At 43.9% G+C, this 12,302-nt stretch overlaps 1 protein-coding gene across 1 annotated transcript in view; it reads left to right on the forward strand.

Annotated features, from left to right (window-relative positions):
- Positions 1–12,302, forward strand: part of LOC135553949 (retinoic acid receptor alpha) — a 210,298-nt gene that overhangs the window by 33,466 nt on the left and 164,530 nt on the right. The gene's annotated exons all lie outside the window — the stretch shown is intronic.

The raw sequence follows: 12,302 nt of genomic DNA on the forward strand, positions 1-12,302 counted from the left end.
TACAGCACACTCATTATCTGACTCAACGAGATCATCATTTACCACATGAAGTAGTGAGGGGGAGAGAAGAGAGAGGGAAAATATAAATAGAGATATTGGAGTGGGCTTGGAAAAGGGGGACTATGAAATGAGGAGAAGTTTAAAACAGAGGGATGGGAAGAGGAGTTGGCCTATCGGGGGAAGACGGAGGATTCTGACAGATAGCGAGGAAAAAACTGAGCGAAAAGAGTAGAAAGATGTATGGCAGGATAGAGGGGGAAGGGGGTGTTAGTTTGCCCATTCAGCAAATCAGTCTAGCGGTATCACACCGCTGAGGTTGAGGGTCTGTGTAGAGAACACAAATGGGCTGATAACCCTGAACTGTGGTCTATTTGTGTCTGTGTCTGTGTCTGCGTGTGCATGTGTTTGCGAAGTTCATATAAATGTGTTGCGTTGTTCAGGTTTTATGGTTAGCAACCAAAGGTAGTCTTGCCAACTTGGCCTCTAGCTTTCAAGACTGGTGACAAATAGTTTATAGTGTGACATTTCTATTCTAAGATGTTCATTTGAGATGTTCAAATGTATTTTTCACCCAGGATGCTCCATTTATACACTATACAGTGCCTTGCGAAAGTATTCGGCCCCCTTGAACTTTGCGACCTTTTGCCACATTTCAGGCTTCAAACATAAAGATATAAAACTGTATTTTTTTGTGAAGAATCAACAACAAGTGGGACACAATCATGAAGTGGAACGGCATTTATTGGATATTTCAAACTTTTTTAACAAATCAAAAACTGAAAAATTGGGCGTGCAAAATTATTCAGCCCCTTTACTTTCAGTGCAGCAAACTCTCTCCAGAAGTTCAGTGAGGATCTCTGAATGATCCAATGTTGACCTAAATGACTAATGATGATAAATACAATCCACCTGTGTGTAATCAAGTCTCTGTTTAAATGCACCTGCACTGTGATAGTCTCAGAGGTCCGTTAAAAGCGCAGAGAGCATCATGAAGAACAAGGAACACACAAGGCAGGTCCGAGATACTGTTGTGAAGAAGTTTAAAGCCGGATTTGGATACAAAAAGATTTCCCAAGCTTTAAACATCCCAAGGAGCACTGTGCAAGCGATAATATTGAAATGGAAGGAGTATCAGACTACTGCAAATCTACCAAGACCTGGCTGTCCCTCTAAACTTTCAGCTCATACAAGGAGAAGACTGATCAGAGATGCAGCCAAGAGGCCCATGATCACTCTGGATGAACTGCAGAGATCTACAGCTGATGTGGGAGACTCTGTCCATAGGACAACAATCAGTCGTATATTGCACAAATCTGGCCTTTATGGAAGTTGCAAGAAGAAAGTCATTTCTTAAAGATATCCATAAAAAGTGTTGTTTAAAGTTTGCCACAAGCCACCTGGGAGACACACCAAACATGTGGAAGAAGGTGCTCTGGTCTGTTGAAACCAAAATTGAACTTTTTGGCAACAATGCAAAACGTTATGTTTGGCGTAAAAGCAACACAGCTCATCACCCTGACCACACCATCCCCACTGTCAAACATGGTGTTGACAGCATCATGGTTTGGGCCTGCTTTTCTTCAGCAGGGACAGGGAAGATGGTTAAAATTGATGGGAAGATGGATGGAGCCAAATACAGGACTATTCTGGAAGAAAACCTGATGGAGTCTGCAAAAGACCTGAGACTGGGACGGAGATTTGTCTTCCAACAAGACAATGATCCAAAACATAAAGCAAAATCTACAATGGAATGGTTCAAAAATAAACATATCCAGGTGTTAGAATGGCCAAGTCAAAGTCCAGACCTGAATCCAATCGAGAATCTGTGGAAAGAACTGAAAACTGCTGTTCACAAATGCTCTCCATCCAACCTCACTGAGCTCGAGCTGTTTTGCAAGGAGGAATGGGAAAAATTTCAGTCTCTCGATGTGCAAAACTGATAGAGACATACCCCAAGCGACTTACAGCTGTAATCGCAGCAAAAGGTGGCGCTACAAAGTATTAACTTAAGGGGGCTGAATAATTTTGCACGCCCAATTTTTCAGTTTTTGATTTGTTAAAAAAGTTTGAAATATCCAATAAATGTCGTTCCACTTCATGATTGTGTCCCACTTGTTGTTGATTCTTCACAAAAAAATACAGTTTTATATCTTTATGTTTGAAGCCTGAAATGTGGCAAAAGGTCGCAAAGTTCAAGGGGGCCGAATACTTTCGCAAGGCAATGTATATACAAATGTATGTGGACACCCCTTCAAATGAGTGGATTCAGCTATTTTTGCCACACCCGTTGCTGACAGGTGTATAACATTAAGCACACAGCCATGCAACCCCCATAGACAAACATTGGCAGTAGAATAGCCTTACTGAAGAGCTCAGTGACATTCAATGTGACACTGTCATAGGATGCCACCTTTCCAACAAGTTAGTTAGTCAAATTTCTGCCCTGCTAGAGCTGCCAAGGTCAACAGTAAGTGCTGTTATTGTGAAGTGGAAGCATCTAGGTGCAACAACGGCACAGCCGCGAAGTGGTAGGTCACACAAGCTCACCGAACGGGACCACCGAGTGCAGAGGCGCGTAGCATGTAAGAAATCACCTGTCCTCGGTTGCAACACTCACTACCAAGTTCCAAACTGCCTCTGGAAGCGACATCAGCATCAACATCATCAACATCAACATCAGCAACTGTTCATCTGGAGCTTTATGGAATGGGTTTCCATGGCTGAGCAGCCGCACACAAGCATAAGATCACCATGCGCAATGTCAAGCGTCGGTTGGAACGGTGTAAAGCTCGCCTCCATTCGACTCTGGAGCAATGGAAACCTGTTCTCTGGAGTGATGAATCACGCTCCATCATATGGCAGCCCGACGGGCGAATCTGGGTTTGGCAGATGCCAGGAGAACACTACCTGCCCGACTGCACAATGCCAAGTCTAAAGTTTGGTGGAGGAGGAATAATGTTTTGGGGCTGTTTTTCATGGTTCGGGCTAGGCTCCTTAGTTTGAGTAAAGGGGAATCTTAATGCCACAGCATACAATGACATTCTAAACGAGAAAATGTTTGACGAGATTAGTGTCGATGAGCTTGACTGGCCTGCACGGAGCCCTGTCCTCAACTCCATCAAACGCCTTTTGGACGAATTGGAATGCTGACTGTGAGTCTGGCCTAATCGCGCAATGTCAGTCCCCGACCTCACTAATGCTCTTGTGGCAAGTCCCAGCAGCAATGTTCCAACATTTTAGTGGAAAGCCTTCCATGAAGAGTGGAGGCTGTTATAGCAGCAATAGGGGGACGGACTCCATATTAATGCCCATGATTTTGAAATGAGACGTTCGACGAGCGGGTGTCCACATACTTTTGGCCGTGCAGTGTATCTGTGACAGGATCCGTGTATAAAGAATCTCTTCTCCCAAAGGAGGACGACCTTTCCGATGTCCACTGGCCCTTGCGGACTCGAGAAAAGGATGCTCCGTTAATTACATTCGCAGACAACAGACTGCTTTTTCACTTTGAACAGACTACAATCGAGGGGCCTTGTCTCGTGTCACTCGCCTCTCTCCTCCTCTTCCTTTGATGTGTCATCATGCGCTCCACTGTGTGGCTGACTTCAAAGCCTCCATCGTTTCAAAGCAGCCAAAGCGAGAAACACTTAAGACACCAATCAGACACCTTTAATCAAGCCCAATTTGACCAAATTTTCCCGACCAAAAATAAGTTCACGACACAGGTCATGTCTTTCATGTCTGTTGTTGAGCGAAATTAGCTGTTATGCAAAATTTAGCCTTTAGCAGCGATAGACAAGTAGTGTTTCTGAAACTTGGAGGTGAGTGTGGCTATAGAAAGACAGTTTATCGCTCTTGTGATTTCCAAATTATTTTCCAAATTTCCAAATGTCTGTGTGGACTAATTGTTATGCTTTGTAAATATGTCGCTTTTCAAGATATTAGCGAGGCTACGGAAAGGCTAAACTCTCAGTAAATGTATTTGGCTCGGTTGCAAACGCGTTTATTTGCTTACCCATGCTTACCTGGTCTACGACAAAACATTTGGCATCACTATGTCTGCAGGCTTGACCGTTGTATGTTGTGGTGGAGGCTAACGGGGCTAAATGGCTGGTCTGGCCAACATTGTGTTCCTTTCAAGAGGCTAACTCACTTTCTTGCCAATTGTCTGGCTGAGGAGAAATGAAAAGAAAAGAGGACTGCTGAAACCAGACCTAGAGGCTATCCCTCCTCCGTTTGTTGTCCCAGGACACTCCACGACATGACCATCTCCGGAATAGAAAGAGGAGCACTCCGATGTCTGCAATGGTATTTGGGTTTAGTCTCTATGTATTTGTGTTATTGACTGTACGTTTGTTTATTCCATGTGTAACTCTGTGTTGTTGTTTTTGTCGCACTGCTTTGCTTTATCTTGGCCAGGTCGAAGTTGTGAATGAGAACTTGCTCTCAACTGGCCTACCCGTGGTGGAAAAAAAGGTGAAATATACATAAATAAATAAAAACTGTGACTTTTTAGCCACATAGCTCTTGGGCGACATGTAGCCTAATGGTTAAGGGTGTTGTGCCAGTAACAGAAAGGTTGCTGGTTTGAATCCCTGAGCCAACTAGGTGAAACTTCTTTTGATGTGCCTTTGAGCAAGGCACTTAACCCTAATTGCTCCTGTAAGTCGCTCTGGATAAGAGCATCTGCTAAATGAAACAAATGTAAATGTAAGCGTGTGGGCCGGCAGTACTGTTTGTTAGCTATGGTCCGGCGGGCTGGACATTGACCTCGACCAGCGGCATCATTAGTCGTGGACGGGCCGTTGGCGGCTGTCATTGCCCACTTGACAGAGTGACTCGCAGTAATTGCCCTGACTGCCGCGGGCTTGTTTGGGGGATTGGAAAGGCGGATGGATGGAGGAGTGGTGATGCAATTTTTTTTTTTTTGTGTTTTTTTTTGTTGGTGGATTGGACAGGGGTGAAATGGATGGATGAAGGGAGAGGGGGAGCAGGGTTGCTATGGAGGTAAGGCGGTGGTGGGTTGTCAGTGAACTGACAGAGAAATTACTTTCTCTCTTTTCGCATCTGTATAATGGAGCTGGAGAGGGGGAAGGGAGGGCGAGTATGTAGCTGATGAGACCGACCCACGAGACCCATTCTCTGTCTGTACATGTCATGTACTCGTTCATTGAGTCACAGCCCCTAGGCCTGCTCATGATGCCATGTATATGCGTATGAAGACTACATGTTGTGTGTATTCTGTGCTTGTCATGTAAGAGGCTTTTCACCTGCCGGCACATTCAACAACGAAAATGAATGCATTCAAGTACTTCTATAGGATATGATTATGTGTGTGGGGGGTTATGATATGTGTGTTGGTGTTCTTTGTATTTACTACATATTTGTCCTTACTAGAGGTCGACCGAATATGATTTTTCAACGCCGATACCGATTATTGGAGGACCAAAAAAGCCGATACCAATTAATCCATTTTTTAAACATTTTTTTTAAACATTTGTTTATTTTTATTTGTAATAACGACAATTACAACAATACTGAATGAACACTTATTTTAACTTAATATAATACATTATGAGAACATATGAAAGCTGGTGGTTCCTTTTAACATGAGTCTTCAATTTTCCCAGGTAAGAAGTTTTAGATCGTAGTTATTATAGGAATTATAGGACTATTTCCCTCTACACCATTTGTATTTCATTAACCTTTGACTATTAGATGTTCTTATAGGCACTTTAGTATTGCCAGTGTAACAGTATAGCTTCTGTCCCTCTCCTCGCTCCTCCCTGGGCTCGAACCAGCAACACAACGACAACAGCCACCATTCAAGCAGCGTTACCCATGAAGAGCAAGGGGAACAACTACTAGAAGGCTCAGAGCGAGTGACATTTGAAACGCTATTAGCGCGCGCTAACTAGCTAGCCATTTCACATCTGTTACACCAGCCTCATCTCGGGAGTTGATAGGCTTGAAGTCATAAACAACGCAATGCTTGACGCACAACGAAGAGCTGCTGGCAGAACGCACGGAAGTGCTGTTTGAATGAATGTTTAATCGCCTGCTTCTGCCTACCACCGCTCAGTCAGATACTTAGATACTTGTATGCTCAGTCAGATTATATGCAACGCAGGACACGCTAGATAATATCTAGTAATATCATCAACCATGTGTAGTTAACTAGTGATTATGATTGATTGATTGTTTTTTGTAAGATAAGTTTAATGCTAGTTAGCAACTGACCTTGGCTTACTGCATTCGCGTAACAGGCAGTCTTCTTGTGGAGTGCAACGAGAGAGAGGCAGGTCATTATTTCGTTGGACTAGTTAACTGTAAGGTTGCAAGATTAGATCCCCCGAGCTGACAAGGTGAAAATCTGTCATTCTGCCCCTGAACAGGCAAGTAACCCACCGTTCCTAGGCCGTCATTGAAAATAAGAATGTGTTCTTAACTGACATGCCGAGTTAAATAAAGGTATAATAAGATATAAAATCAAATCGGCAAATCGGCGCCCAAAAATATAAATTTTCCGATTGTTATGAAAGCTTGAAATCGGCCCTAATTAATCGGCCATTCCGATTAATCGGTCGACCTCTAGTCCTTACTGAGTTAGTGTGTGTGTGTTGTACTTATCTGGCATAGAGGATTATTTGGGGATGTACACAGTATATGAGTGAATGGGTCATCTCAATTCATGTTCCTCCTGAGACTAACACTTAGTCTGTGTGTGTCCTCTCCTCTCCTGTGCTCCAGTGTTCTCTTGCTATCAGAGGCTCAGAACAGCTCGCTGGGCTACAGCTGGAGCAGGTGTGTGTGCGTGCGTGAGACTTAGAGCAGGATACATTTACAAATGACTGGAGGCTTCTAGGAGTATATAGTATGCGTCTCATGGAGATGGATAGAGATCACTACTTGGAAAGAACCCATTTTTGCATGGACAATACCATTGAGGGCGTCCACCATTTTGAAGTAGTCACCTGTGTGTGACTTCCTATGGGTTAAGGAAGGATCACATGATTCCATCCGGGTCATCAGGAGGGATCAGCCAATGAATGAATTATGCTCGCAAGCAAACATTTCGTAACTGCAGGTGGCAGTAAATCGCCAACCGTGGCTTTACACCTGTTAAAAACAACACTCTCCAGGCGGCAGTGTGCACCCTTTCAGTTTGTTTACCAACTCATAGAAGTAGTAGAAGAAGAAAATTTACTTCAAAATGGAGATGGCCTCAATGGTGCTGCCCGTGCTCTCACATACGCCCCAATAGTGCAGATACAAAGATGAGTGGTCTATCTAAGTCTATGGTGAACAAACATAATACAACTTAAACACGCTTTACATTCATATACTGTCATTTCCTGATAGGGTCAGACACGCACAATCACGTTTGCGCCTTTCCAATTGCACTCTTCCACCCCCAGCCTTACTACCACATGAGGTGACACTCACTTACACTACCGCACTATGCACACACCCAGGTGACCGAATGAAGCTGGCGTTGCCGTGGTCTGAGAGGGTAGCTATAAGTCGTCTGTGAGTGTAGTTTAGTTGTCTGAGAGAAGACGGGGGGGAGGGGGTTCAATAACTGAGTAGTTTGTTAGCTAGTGTCTGGGGTCCACCCTAAATCTTTCATAGCATTTATTTGATAGAGAAAACAATCCTACGGCATTACGACTGCCCAGGGAGCAGGGGAGAGAACCATACACAGTGTGGACTCAGTTACGGTCAAGGAACAAAAATACACACACCTGTATGATATTCATACTGTAGGCACAAACAGTAACACACCGGTTATGATGAAAGGGCATGGCAGCTAGCAGGTGTATTGGAGAACAGCATCATTTGCATTCGGACACACACACACACACCCACCATCTCCCTGCCCTCTCACACTCCTCTCAGATGCAATGGGCATTTAGTGCAAGATGAGAGGGAAGGAGATTCTCTCCCTACTCCCTTCTTTTCTTTTCTTTTTTACATTTCTCTGCCGCCCTCCTATCTGTCTCAAATAGTACACTGAACTAAAGTATAAACACAACATTTAAAGTGTTGGTTTCACGAGCTGAAATAAAATATCCCAGAAGTGTTCCATACACACAAAAAGCTTATTTCTCTAAAATTTTGTGCACATATTTATTTCCATCCCTGTTAGTGAGCATTTCTCCTTTGCCGAGATAATCCATCTACCTGACAGATGTGGCATATAAAGAAGCCGATTAAGCAGCACGATCATTACACAGGTGCACCTTGTGCTGGGGACAGTAACAGGCCACTCTAAAGTGTGCAGTTTTGTCACACAACGCTGCAGAAGTCTCAAGTTTTGAGGGAGCATGCAATTAGCGTGCTGACTGCAGTAAAGTCCACCAGAGCTAAAAATGGAATGTTAATTTCTCTACCATAAGCCACCTCCAACCTCATATTAGAGAATTTAGCAGTACGCCCAACCGGCCTCACAACCGCAGACCACGTGTAACTACACCAACCCAAGACCTCCACATCCGGCTTCTTCACCTGCGGAAACGCCTGATGCCAGCCAGCCGGACAGTTGATGAAACTGTGGGAAACTGTCTCAGGGACGTCCATCAAGGTGCTCGTCATCCTTACCAGGGTCTTGCCCTGACTGCAGTTTGGCGTTGTAACCAACTTCAGTGGGCAAATGCTCACCTTCGATGGCCACCGGCATGCTGGAGAAGTGTGCTCTTCACAGGTGAATGCCGGTCTCAACTGTTCTGGGCAGATGGCAGACAGCGTGTATGGTGTCATGTGGGCGAGCAGTTTGCTATGTCAACATTGTGAACAGAGTGCGCCATGGTGGGGTAATGGTATGGGAAGGCATAAGCTACAGACAATGAACACACATTTTATCGATGGCAATCTGACTGCACAGAGATACAGTGACGAGATCTTGAGGCCGATGGTCGTGCCATTCTCCGCCGCCATCACCTCATGTTTCAGCATGATGATGCATGGCCCCGTGTCGCAAGGATCTGGAAGCTGAAAATGTCCCAGTTCTTCCATGGTCTGCATACTCACCAGACATGTCACCCGATGAGCATGTTTGGGATGCTCTGGATTAGAGGTCGACCGATTTATGATTTTTCAACGCCGATACCGATTATTGGAGAACCAAAAAAAGCAGATACAGATTAATCTGCTGATTTTTTTTTATATTTTTTTTTAACATGTATTTATTTATTTGTTATAATGGCAATTACAACATTACTGAATGAACACTTATTTTAACTTAATATAATACATCAATAAAAATCTATTTAGCTTCAAATAAATAATGAAACATGTTCAATTTGGTTTAAATAATGCAAAAACAAAGTGTTGGCACATATTGCACTTTTACTTTGCCATGTAAAAAAGCTAACGTTTGAGTTCCTTGCTCAGAACATGATAACATATCAAAGTTGGTGGTTCCTTTTAACATGAGACTTCAATATTCCAAGGTAAGAGGTTTTAGGTTGTAGTTAATATAGTATTTATAGGACTATTTCTCTCTATACCATTTTTATTTCATATACCTTTGACTATTTGATGTTCTTATAGGCACTATAGTATTGCCAGTGTAACAGTATAGCTTCCGTCCCTCTCCTCGCCCCTACCTGGGCTCGAACGAGGAACACATCGACAATAGCGATGTGCTATTGAAAGCAAGGGGAATAACTACTCGTCTCAGAGCGAGTGATGTTTGAAACGCTATTAGCACACACCTCGCTAACTAGCTAGCCATTTCACATCGGTTACACCAGCCATTAGGCTGATAGGCTTGAAGTCATAAACAGCGCTGTGCTTGCGAAGAGCTGCTGGCAAAAGTGTTGTTTGAATGAATGCTTACGAGCCTGCTGCTGCCTACCATCGCTCAGTCAGACTGCTGTATCAAATCATAGACTTAATTATAACATAATAACACACAGAAATATGAGCCTTTAGTCGTTAATATGGTTGAATCCGGAAACTATCATTTTGAAAACAAAACATTTATTATTTCAATGAAATACGGAACCGTTCGGTGGCATCCCTAAGTCTAAATATTCTTGTTACATTGCACAACCTTCAATGTTGTCATAATAACGTAAAATTCTGGCAAATTAGTTGGCAATGAGCCAGGCGGCCCAAACTGTTGCATATACCCTGACTCTGCGTGCACTGAACGCAAGCGAAGTGACACAATTTCACCTGGTTAATATTGCCTGCTAACCTGGACTTCTTTTAGCTAAATATGCAGGTTTAAAAATATATACTTCTGTGTATTGATTTTAAGAAAGGCATTGCTGTTTATGGTTAGGTACAGTCGTCCAACAATTGTGCTTTTTTCGCAAATGCGCTTTTGTTAAATCATTCCCCAGCGTTGCATCGATTATATGCAACGCAGGACACGCTAGATAAACTAGTAATATCATCAACCATAACTAGTGATTATGATTTATTTGATTGTTTTTTATAAGATAAGTTTAATGCTAGCTAGCAACTTACCTTGGCTTCCACTGCATTCGCGTAACAGGCAGGCTCCTCGTGGAGTGCAATGAGAGGCAGGTGGTTAGAGCGTTGGACAAGTTTACTGTAAGTTTGCAAGTTTGGATCCCCCGAGCTGACAAGGTGAAAATCTGTTTGTTCTGCCTCTGAACAAGGGAGTTAACCCACCGTTCCTAGGTCGTCATTGAAAATAAGAACGTGTTCTTAACTGACTTGCCTCGTTAAATAAAGGTATAAAAATAAACAATTTGGCAAAATCGGCGCCAAAAAATACCGATTTCCGATTGTTATGAGAACTTAAAATCGGCCATTTCGATTAATTGGTCGACCTCTACTATCGATCGATGTGTACGACAGCGTGTTCCAGTTCACACCAATATCCAGAAACTTCGCACAGCCATTGAGGGGTGAAACAACAGTCCATAGGCCACAATCAACAGCCTGGTCAACTCTATTGAGAAGGAGATGTGTTGCGCTGCATGAGGCAAATGGTGGTCACCCCTACCTTTTTTTAACGGTGTCTGTGACCAACAGATGCATGTCTGGATTCCCAGTCATGTCAAATCCATAGATTGGGGCATAATGAATTTATTTCAATTGACTGATTTCCATATATGAACTGTTAATTGTTAATTGTTGCATTTATATGAGAGTTGACTGTGAGAGAGAGAGAGACTGTGAGAGAGAGAGAGAGACTGTGAGAGAGAGAGAGACTGTGAGAGAGAGAGACTGTGAGAGAGAGAGAGACTGTGAGAGAGAGAGAGACTGTGAGAGAGAGAGAGACTGTGAGAGAGAGAGACTGTGTGAGAGAGAGACTGTGTTAGAGAGAGACTGTGAGAGAGAGAGACTGTGAGAGAGAGAGAGAGAGAGAGAGAGAGAGAGAGAGAGAGAGAGAGACTGTGTGTGAGAGAGAGAGACTGTGAGAGAGAGAGAGACTGTGTGAGAGAGAGACTGTGAGAGAGAGAGACTGTGAGAGAGAGAGACTGAGAGAGAGAGACTGTGAGAGAGAGAGAGACTGAGAGAGAGAGAGAGACAGAGAGAGAGAGAGAGACAGAGAGAGAGAGACTGTGAGAGAGAGAGACTGTGAGAGAGAGAGACTGTGTGAGAGAGAGAGAGACTGTGTGAGAGAGAGAGACTGTGTGAGAGAGAGAGACTGTGTGAGAGAGAGCGAGACTGTGAGAGAGAGAGACTGTGAGAGAGAGAGAGAGAGAGAGAGAGAGAGAGAGATAGAGACTGAGAGACTGAGAGAGAGAGACTGTGAGAGAGACTGTGAGAGAGAGTGAGAGAGAGAGAGAGAGAGAGAGAGAGAGACTGTGAGAGAGAGAGAGAGAGAGAGAGAGAGAGAGAGAGAGAGAGACTGTGAGAGAGAGAGACTGTGAGAGAGAGAGAGACTGTGAGAGAGAGAGAGACTGTGAGAGAGAGAGAGAGAGAGTGAGAGAGACTGTGAGAGAGAGAGAGACTGTGTGAGAGAGAGAGAGACTGTGTGAGAGAGAGAGAGACTGTGTGAGAGAGAGCGAGACTGTGTGAGCGAGAGAGACTGTGAGAGAGAGAGAGAGAGACTGAGAGAGAGACTGTGAGTGAGAGAGAGACTGTGTGAGAGAGAGAGACTGTGAGAGAGCGAGAGAGAGAGACTGTGAGAGAGCGAGAGAGAGAGACTGAGAGAGACTGTGTGAGAGAGAAAGAGAGACTGTGAGAGAGAGAGAGAGAGAGAGAGAGAGAGCTTGCTTTGGCAATGTTAACGCATGTTTCCCATGCCAATAAAGCCCCTTGAATTGAATTGAAATAGAGAGAGAGAGAGAGAGAGAGAGAGAGAGAGAGAGAGA

The sequence above is a fragment of the Oncorhynchus masou genome, chromosome 14 (genome assembly GCF_036934945.1).
Source record: "Oncorhynchus masou masou isolate Uvic2021 chromosome 14, UVic_Omas_1.1, whole genome shotgun sequence".
Lineage (NCBI taxonomy): Eukaryota > Metazoa > Chordata > Actinopteri > Salmoniformes > Salmonidae > Oncorhynchus > Oncorhynchus masou.